General features: G+C 47.2%; 1 pseudogene; it reads right to left on the minus strand.

The window, feature by feature from the left end:
• Window positions 1-3,983: 3,983 nt before the first annotated feature.
• LOC129026399 (olfactory receptor 7E24-like) lies at window positions 3,984-4,901 on the minus strand (annotated as a pseudogene).
• Between the last annotated feature and the right edge of the window lie 4,862 nt (window positions 4,902-9,763).

Below are 9,763 nucleotides of genomic sequence, written 5' to 3' on the forward strand. Positions count from 1 at the left end.
TCACCCCCCTGCGAGGGGGGTCCTAAGAGCCCAGGGGGGCAAGAGGGGCTGGCTCTCAGCCCCCGCCTCGCGGGGGGTGCCTCACCCCCCTGCGAGGGGGGTCCTAAGAGCCCAGGGGGGCAAGAGGGGCTGGCTCTCAGCCCCCGCCTCGCGGGGGGTGCCTCACCCCCCTGCGAGGGGGGTCCTAAGAGCCCAGGGGGGCAAGAGGGGCTGGCTCTCAGCCCCCGCCTCGCGGGGGGTGCCTCACCCCCCTGCGAGGGGGGTCCTAAGAGCCCAGGGGGGCAAGAGGGGCTGGCTCTCAGCCCCCGCCTCGCGGGGGGTGCCTCACCCCCCTGCGAGGGGGGTCCTAAGAGCCCAGGGGGGCAAGAGGGGCTGGCTCTCAGCCCCCGCCTCGCGGGGGGTGCCTCACCCCCCTGCGAGGGGGGTCCTAAGAGCCCAGGGGGGCAAGAGGGGCTGGCTCTCAGCCCCCACCTCGCGGCGTGTGCCTGCTTCTCCCCCCTGCGATCTGGATCGTCATATGCAGCTGGGGAGTGAGGGGTGGTATTACTCCCCGCCTGCGTGGGTGCCCCTCCCCCCTGCCCTTTGGGTCGTCGTATCCAGGGTGGGAATAGCGGGTGACATTAGTCTTCTCTTCGAGGGGGTTCGTCCGTGCCCTTGCGATGTGGCTCGTAATAGCCCGTGGGGGTGTCTGTGGTGATATTACTCCCCGCATCGCTGGGGGCGCCCTCAACTCCCTGCGATGTGGCTCGCCATATCCAGGCGGGAAGACGGCATGATATTTCTCCCTTTCTCCTCGGGTGTTTTCTCTGCTGCCGCACTTTGTTAACACCCTGGGACATTATTTTCCATATTGTAGGAGGATGCCACTGCTTAAGTCCCAGGGGGTATACACCCTGTGATATTATTCGTGATATTGTAGCGAAATGTGAATCCTGATGTCACAAGTCTCTACACACTCTGATATTATTCGCAATACCATAGCGAGACGTTAATAATAATGTCACAATGTGTGTACAGCTGGTGCTGTTATTCTTAATCTCCTAAGGGGACGTTGATTTTATTGTCACACGGGGTATTTTCCCTTTTCTATGATTCGGAATATCCTGGAGGGATGTCACTCCTTATGTCACAGGGTTTGTACACCTTGTCAAATTACTCGTATTACCCTTATAAGACGTCACTCCTCATATCACCGAGGGTGTACACTGTGTGATATTATCGTCATATTCTAGGGAAATGTTACTTTCAATGTCACAGATGTTGCAAACCTTGTGAAATTATTCATTATAATTTTGTTGGATGGGACTCCTATCCTCACACGGGGTGTACACACAGTGATATTACGTGTAATCTTCTCTAGAAATGTTACTCGTAAATCACAGGTCCTGTACACACTTTAATATTCTTCGTCATATTTTAGGACAACGTGACTACTATTGTCACAGGGCGTGTAGACCCTGTCATAAAATTGGTAATATCCCAGCGGGAGTTCACTCCTAATTTCACATTGCATGTACACCCTTTGATATTGTTCGTATTATCCTAAAGAGATGTTACTAGTCATGTCCCAGTGCATGTACATTCTCTGATATTGTTCGTTATATCCTTGGGGAATGTTACGTCTAATATCAGACGGCGTGTACTCCCTGTGTTCTATTTCCTAATATCCTAGGGCAATTTTACTCTTAATGACACAAGGGGTGTACACATTGTGATATTATTCATGATATTCTAGAAGGATGTTACTCCTAATGTCACAGGGGTGTACGCCCTTTGATAGTAGTCATAATTTCCCGGGGGTCTATAACCCTCATGTCACAGAAGATAACAGCTTGTGGCATTATTCGCAATATTCTGGTGAGATGATTCTCCTAATATCACAGGAGGTGTACACCGTGTGATAGTATTCTTACTATTCTAGGGGGATGTCACTCTTAATGTCACAGGTGTGTTCCTTCTGTGATAGTATGGAAAATATGCTACCTGAATATTACTCCTAATGTCACAATGCGTGTACACCTTGTGATATTATTAGTAATATTCTGTGGGAATGTTACCCCTAAAGTTACAGGGGTGTACCTCGTGCAATATTGCTCCCAATATTGTAAGGGGATGTTACTCCTGATGTCACAGGGGGTGTATAGCCTCCGATATTATTTGTAATCTTATAGAGAGATACTACTTTAATGATGACAGTGGGTGTACACACATGGGGTACACCCACTGGGATATTCTTTGCAATATCTTAGGGAGATATAACTCCTAATGTCACAGTGGGTGTACCCCATGTGTGTACACCCTGTGATATTATTTGTAACATCCATGGTAAACATTACTTCTAGTATCCCACAGAGGGTACACCCTGTGATATTTTTCCTAATATCATAGGGAGATATTGCTTCTAATAACACAGTGGGTGTACACCATGTGTGTACACTCTGTGATGTGATAGCTTATGTCCTAGGGAGGTATTCCTTCTAATATCACAGTGAGTGTACACCCTGTGATATCATTCGTAATCTCCTAGAAAGATGTTGCTGCTAATATCACAGAGGGTGTGCCCCCAGTGACATCATTTGAAATATCCTAGGGAGGTGTTTCTCCTAAAGTCACAGGGGGTGTACACCCTGTTATATTATTGTAATATTCTAGGGGGGTGTTACTTTTAAAGTCACAGGGGTGTACACCCTGTGATGTTATTCATAATATCCCTAGGAGGGGTTGTTACTTTTAATGTCACAGGGGTGTAAACCCTGTGATGTTATTCGTAATATCCTAGGAAGGGGTTACTCCTAATATCACATGGGTTATCCTAGGAAGAGGTGATAGCATTCGGAATATCTAAAAGGGATGTCACTTTTAATGTCACATGGGGTGTACACCCTTTGATAATATTCGTAAGATCCTAGGGACGTATGACTTCAAATATCACATTGGGTGTACACACATGGTGTACACGTTGTGTGTGAACACCTCCTGTGATATTATCCATAATATCCTAGGAAAATGGGACTCCTAATATCATGGTCAGTGTACACCCTGTGATATTATTTGTAATATCCTAAAGAGATGTTACCGCTAGGGTCACAATGCATGTACGCCCCCTGATATTATTCGTTATATCCTCGGGGGATGTTACTCCTAATGTCACACGGGGTGTACTCCCTGTGATATTATTCATAATATCTTAGGGGGATGTTACTTTTCATGTCATCGGGGGTGTATATCATGCGTATTCAACGCCTGTGATACTATTCCTAATATCCTAGGGGCATGTTCCTCCTCATATCACATGGGGTGAACACCATATGTGTACACCTGCTGTGATAGTATTCGTAATATCCTAGGGGAATATTACTCCTGATGGCACAGGAGATGTACACCATGGGTGTCAACCGCCTGTGTTATTATTCGTAATATCCTAGGGGGATGTTTCCTTGAATGGCACAAACTGTGTGCAAAAGGCCACAGAAGGTGTACACCTTGTGATGTTATCTGTAATACCCTAGAAGGATGTTACTCCTAATATGTCACATGGGTGCACACACTTTCATATTATTTGTAATCTCGTAGAGAGATATGATATCAAACATCACAGTGGATGTTCACACATAGTGTATACCCTGTGATATTATTTGTAATATCCTAGGGAGATGCAACTCCCGATATCACAGTGCGTGTAGCCTGTGTGTGTACACCCGTGATATGAGTCATAATATTCAGGGTAAATATGACTCCTCGTATCACACAGTGTGCACACCCTGTGCTATTTTTCATCATATTTCAGGGAGATACTGCTTCTAATATCACCACGGGTGTACCCCATGTGTGTGTACTCTGTGACAGTATTTTTTCTATCCTAGGGAGGTATTACTCGTAATGTGACAGTGGGTGTGCACCCTGTGATATCATTCTTATTTGACCTTGCTGTCTTTTTTAACCCACCCTACAAAAGGAATGGAACAGATAAGAAGATATTGAGATTAGACTGTGCTGCCGTGCGGCCGCCGCAGGACACCTTTCATATCCCTGTTTCTCAGGCTGTAGATGAAGGGGTTCAGCATGGGGGTGACCACCGTGTACATCACTGAGGCCACTGCACCCCTTCTCGGGGAGGATGACACATCTGAACCCAGCTACCCTCCAACGCCTGTTCCGTAAAATCAGCAAACAACTGACAGGTGAGACCCACAGGTGGAGAAGGTTGATACTTCCCACCTGATGATGAAACCCTCAGAATGGAGGAAACAATTTTACCGTAAGAGAAAAGGGCCCCCGAGATGGGAAGAAAACCAAATACGGCAGCAGGGAAATACATGTGGATGTTACTGGTGAAGGTGTCACAAAATGTAAGATGGGGGAGTTGAGAAAGTTCCCAGAAGAAATTAGGAATTTCCACATCCTTGAAGCAGGTCATGCGTAAGGCAATCAAGTTGTGCAGCTGGGAGTCTAAAAGACTGAGGAAAAAGAAAACAAAGACCACAAATCTAGGAAGCCACAGAAACACGGGTTCAAGATGGCTGAACAATATAGAGGGTGACAGAGGGCTACAAACCGCTCATAGGCCATCACACTCAGGAGCATGTCTCTCTTCCATGCCTCCAGAAATGGCCAGGAGACACATCTGAGTCAGGCAGCCTGCATAGGAGATGACTCTGCTGTGAGATTGGATGTCCACAATCATCTTGGGGACCGTGGTGGAGGTGAAACCGATGTCAGGCAAGGACAGGTTGGAGAGGAAGAAGTACATGGGGGTGTGGAGGTGGGAGTCAGGGCTGACGGCCAGGATGATGAGTCGGTTCCCCAGCACCATGACCAGGCACATGGACAGGAACAGCCCAGCGACGACCGGCTGCAGTTCTGGATCCTCTGAGAGTTCGAGGAGGAGGAATATAGAGACATCTGTTAGATTCTGTGGGTCTGTATCGTTGGGACATCTTTTGCCTAGAAAAGAGGGTTGAAAAATCGGAAACAAGTAAACCAACAGCCGGCATTGCGTCTGCATTTTGGATACAAGGAATTCAGAAGTAATGTTTGCAGATTTCAGAGCAATCCACACTCAGCAACATTTGGTAGTTCTGACAAACTCAATTGCCATATAATGCTTTCAACATCGATTGCTGTGTTATTCACGTCTTGCTGTACACACCTGCCTTAGAGACACTAGCTTCAAGAACATTCCAGGAACCAGATCATCGTATATAACAAATTCGTTATTGCTAGAAAATACAGCCTATGTTTTCCGAAGAAAGAGATGTAATAAAACCATTGTCTTCACTTTAAGGAAAAGGTTATCCTAATTAAAGGAAATTAGGAACTCAAATATTTTGTTTATTCTTCTAGATTGATATAAATTCCCTTGATGTAGACCATTCGTAAACACTGTATAACAGCTGAGACCATGCCATCTGGAAATGAAATGATAGTTGAGAGTTCATAAGCAGGAAATAGTTCCACAGGCCAGTTAGGTCCTAGTGATTTCATCATTGTGTTTTCTGACTTTTCTCCTTCAAGAGAGTAATTGCTTCCTCAAATCGGTGGGTCTTGTTTTAAAATTCATGGAAGCTCTAACTCCTGTCCTTAGCTTAGGTGGACTTAGAGTATTCATCAGAAAGTTTGGCTGGATGCGGTGGCTCACGCCTGTAATCCCAGCACTTTGGGAGGCCGAGGAGGGCGGATCACGGGGTCAGGAGATCAAGACCATCCTGGCCAACATGGTGAAACCCCGCCTCTGCTAAAAGTACAAAAACTTCTCCCGGTATGGCGGCACGCGCCTGTAGTCCCAGCTACTCGGGAGGCTGAGGCAGGAGAATGGCTTGAACCTGGGAGGCAGAGACTACAGTGAGCCGAGATCACACCCCTGCCCGCCAGCCTGGGCAACGAGAGCAAAACTCCGTCTCAAAAAACAAAAAACAAAAAGAAGTAAGTCAAAGTCACGCTGATGACAGCCAATTTTGGTGAAGCAAGGAAGTGTCAGTTCAATCATCAACATAGATGTTTGCTTTTGCTGCCTCCTATGTGCCAAGCAAGATATCGGCTCTGGGGAATCAGAAACCAAAGAGACTCACTTGTTCCTCTCACAGTACTCAGTACTTACTGAGAGAAGGACGAAACAAAATGTCCTGTCTGGAATGCAGGGAGACCAGAACTTCAGGTCAGGGGATATTTACGTTGAATTGTGTGGAGTTGAAGCTGAAAATCTTAAGGAATGTATCTAAAATCCACTTTGCCTTTACTTTATGCATCCGTCAGCTAGAGATCACGCAGCGGGCACCCACGATCGGCTTAATCATCGCTCACTTCCATTGGATCAACTGGAAATCAAGTCAGATGAGAGTGCTGAGTCTCAGAGGATGGACATCTCACCCCTTGCCACACAGAGAAGTAGAAAGGGCGGTATTCAAAATTCATGGCCAGACTCTAAGTCCCGGGTACTATACTTCCTGGTCTTCTAACTCCCAAAAGTTGTGGGTTTTTTGGGTTTTGGTTTTGTTTTCGTTGTTTTGAGACAGAGTCTCATTCTGTTGCCCAGGCTGGAGTGCGGTGGAGGGATCTCGGCTCACTGCAACCTCTGCATCCCGGGTTCAAGCTATTCTCCTGTCTCAACCTGCCGAGTAGCTGAGATGACAGGCGCCCGCCACTACACCCGGCTAATTTTTTTCTATTTTGAATAGAGACGGGGTTTCACCATGTTGGCCAGGCTGGTCTTGAACTCCTGACCTTGTGATTCACCTGCCTCAGCCTCCCAAAGGGCTGGGATTACAGGCGTGAGCCACCGCACCCAGCTTCCAAAAGTTTTCAGCAGAGCTCAGAGTTCTTAACCACAGGCACATCGGAGGAGCATTTTTGAAACGCTTTCCAGCTTCCTCAATAGGAATGGAAGCCAAACTCCGAATTGATGACTCCTTTGAGGAAGTCGAGAGCTGTAAGGAAAGCCAGGAACAGGGGAAAGGGAGAGATGCGTCCCGAATGATCCTGTGCCCATTCTTTCTGGAATCCGTGATGTGATCTCAGCTGCCCTTTCTATACGTGACACAGTGATTGTGGCACCCACTGGTCTAGCTGTGGTCTTACAAGGAGCCCCCAAAGGGAAGGGCACAGTGAGCAGGGGCACCCACCTGAGTGACAAGGATTTGAGAGGGCAGGTTGGTTGCAGGGAGAGGACTGGCCAAATGCCATGTGTCTGGACTTAGACTGCCCGGTTCAGATTGGACTTCGCCCTTTTTGACTTCATGATCTAGTACGAGTTCTATGAAAATGCGTTGCTCCTTTTCTAGTCCGTAAAATCATCATGAAATGTGCACTAATAAAGGGGAGACTACGCAGATGAGATGAAACAAACTGCATAGAGCATAGAGCTCTGAGCCTGGCCTTCAGGAAACCCTCAATAACGGTTCATGATGCCATGGTGTCTGTCGTCATCCTCTTTATCCTCATCATCACCTTCATAATCTTTTTGTTGTTCTTAGGGAGTAGCTTAGAGGGACTGATTCCCTGCTATCATGGGTGAGATGTCTATGAAAAGGACAACCAGTGGGGGAGGAAAGCAAAATTTTGAATAAGATGTCTGAGACCCCCATCACAACCAAGAACAGAAACTCCACAGTCTGCTGAGCGGACAGTTTGCATATTGGTCTCCTCCCATCTGCCCACCGCACTCTCCTGTTTGTGCTGAGGAGGAGGAAGGAAACCAAGGCTCCGGACCGTCCCTCAGCACTCACTTGAAGGGGTGGCCTGCCCCTCCACACCTGTGGGTATTTCTAGTCGGGTGGGATGAGAGACTGAGGAAAGAAATAAGACACAGGGACAAAGTAGAGAGAAACAACAGTGAGCCCAGGGGAGCGGCGCTCAGCATACCAAGGATCTGCAGAGGCACCGGCCTCTGAGTTCCCTCAGTTTTTATTGATTATTAGTTTTATTATTTTAGCAAAAAAAAAATGTAGTAGGAGGGCAGGGTGATAAGAAGGAGAAGGTCAGCAACGAACATGTGAGCAACAGAATCTATGTCATAAGGAAGTTCCAGGGAAGCTACCGTGACTGGAGATGCACGTAAGCCAGATTTATGTTTCTCTCCACCCAAACATCTCAGTGGAGTAAAGAATAACAAGGCAGCATTGCTGCAAACGTGTCTCGCCTCCCACCATAGGGCGGTTTTTCCCCCTTCTCAGAATTGAACAAATGTACGATCGGGTTTTATACGGAGACATTCAGTTCCCAGGGGCAGGCAGGAGACAGTGGCCTTCCTCTCTCTCAACTGCAAGAGGCTTTCCTCTTTGACTAATCCACCTCAGCACAGACCCTTTATGGGTGTAGGGCTCGGGGACGGTCAGGCCTTTCTCATCCCACGAGGCCACATTTCAGACTATCACATGGGGAGAATCCTTGGACAACACGCCGCTTTCAAGGGCAGAGGTCCCTGCGGCTTTCCACAGTGTATTGTGCCCCTGGTTTATTGAGACTAGAGAATGGCGATGATTTCTACCAAGTATACTTCATGGAAACATCTTGTTAACAAGGCACGTCCTGCACAGCCCTAGATCCCTTAAACCTTGATTTCATACAACACATGTTTTTGTGAGCTTCAGGTTGGGTCAAAGTGGCTGGGGCAAAGCTACACATTAAAAACATCTCAGGAAAGCAATTGTTGAACATACAGGTCTTTTTCAAAATGAAGTCTCTTATGTCTTTCCTTTCTACATAGACAAGGAACAGTCTGATCTCTTTCTTTTGCCTACACTCACTGAACTGCCCTTCCCCTCTGCTGGGCCATGACCGCGGAGAACAGGTCCAGTGTCCTCCCTGTGTGTAGCACGGTGGAGGCTCAGACTCCGTCCTCGAGGCTGGCAAGAAGACAGGGTGAGACACGAGCCTCCTGATACAGGTGACAGGTGTGGAACCCACAGGACTGGAACCTCACACTGCAGGGCTGGAGGCACAGACTATTTACTATTCTGTGGTCTGGGGAGCTCAAGGCACAGAGCTCCACATTAGCCAGAGTCGCCCAAGTTCCCCAGCCTCTAAGGATTTCCTCATAATAATTCAAGAAGGATAGGAGAACAGTGAGTGTCCATAGACGCTTTGGGGCTCTTCCTCTCATCAGGAGAAAGCTGGTGTGTATTCTTCGCTTCTTTCTTTTCTTTTGAAAGATCCAACTGCTTTAATTTTCATCTTTAATTATGGGCAAATATACCACGTATAAATATTAAAAATTGTGAATATATATTAGTTCATATAGAATGGCCAGTATAAACATTTACAATTTCCACTCTTTTTCAGTTTACAGTTTAATGACATTAATGACGTTCACATTGTTCAGCAGCCATCACCGCCACCGTCTCCGGAACAGTTTTATCTTTCAAAATGGAAATTGCACCCATTTAGCAAGCTCTCCACTCCTCTCTCTCGCCCACCCCTGGGGGCCACCTTTCTAGTTTGCAACTCTATGAGTTTAACGACTCCAGACACTTGATAGAAAAGTGGAATCATACCGTGTTTAATTTTTTTGGTTTGGAGACAGAGTCTTTCTCTGTCGTTCAGGCTGGAGTGCGGTGGTGTGATCTCGGCTCACTGCAACCTCCACATCGTGGGTTCAAGCGATTCTTGTGTCTCAGTCTCACGAGTAGCTGGGATTACAGGCGTCCGCCACCACGCCCAGCTAATTTTTGTATTTTTAATAGAGACGAGCTTTCACCATATTGACCAGGCTGGTCTCGAACTCCTGACCTTAAGTGATCCACCTGGCTCAGCCTCCCAAAGTGCTGGG

The sequence above is a fragment of the Pongo pygmaeus genome, chromosome 18 (genome assembly GCF_028885625.2).
Source record: "Pongo pygmaeus isolate AG05252 chromosome 18, NHGRI_mPonPyg2-v2.0_pri, whole genome shotgun sequence".
NCBI classification, from domain to species: Eukaryota; Metazoa; Chordata; class Mammalia; order Primates; family Hominidae; genus Pongo; species Pongo pygmaeus.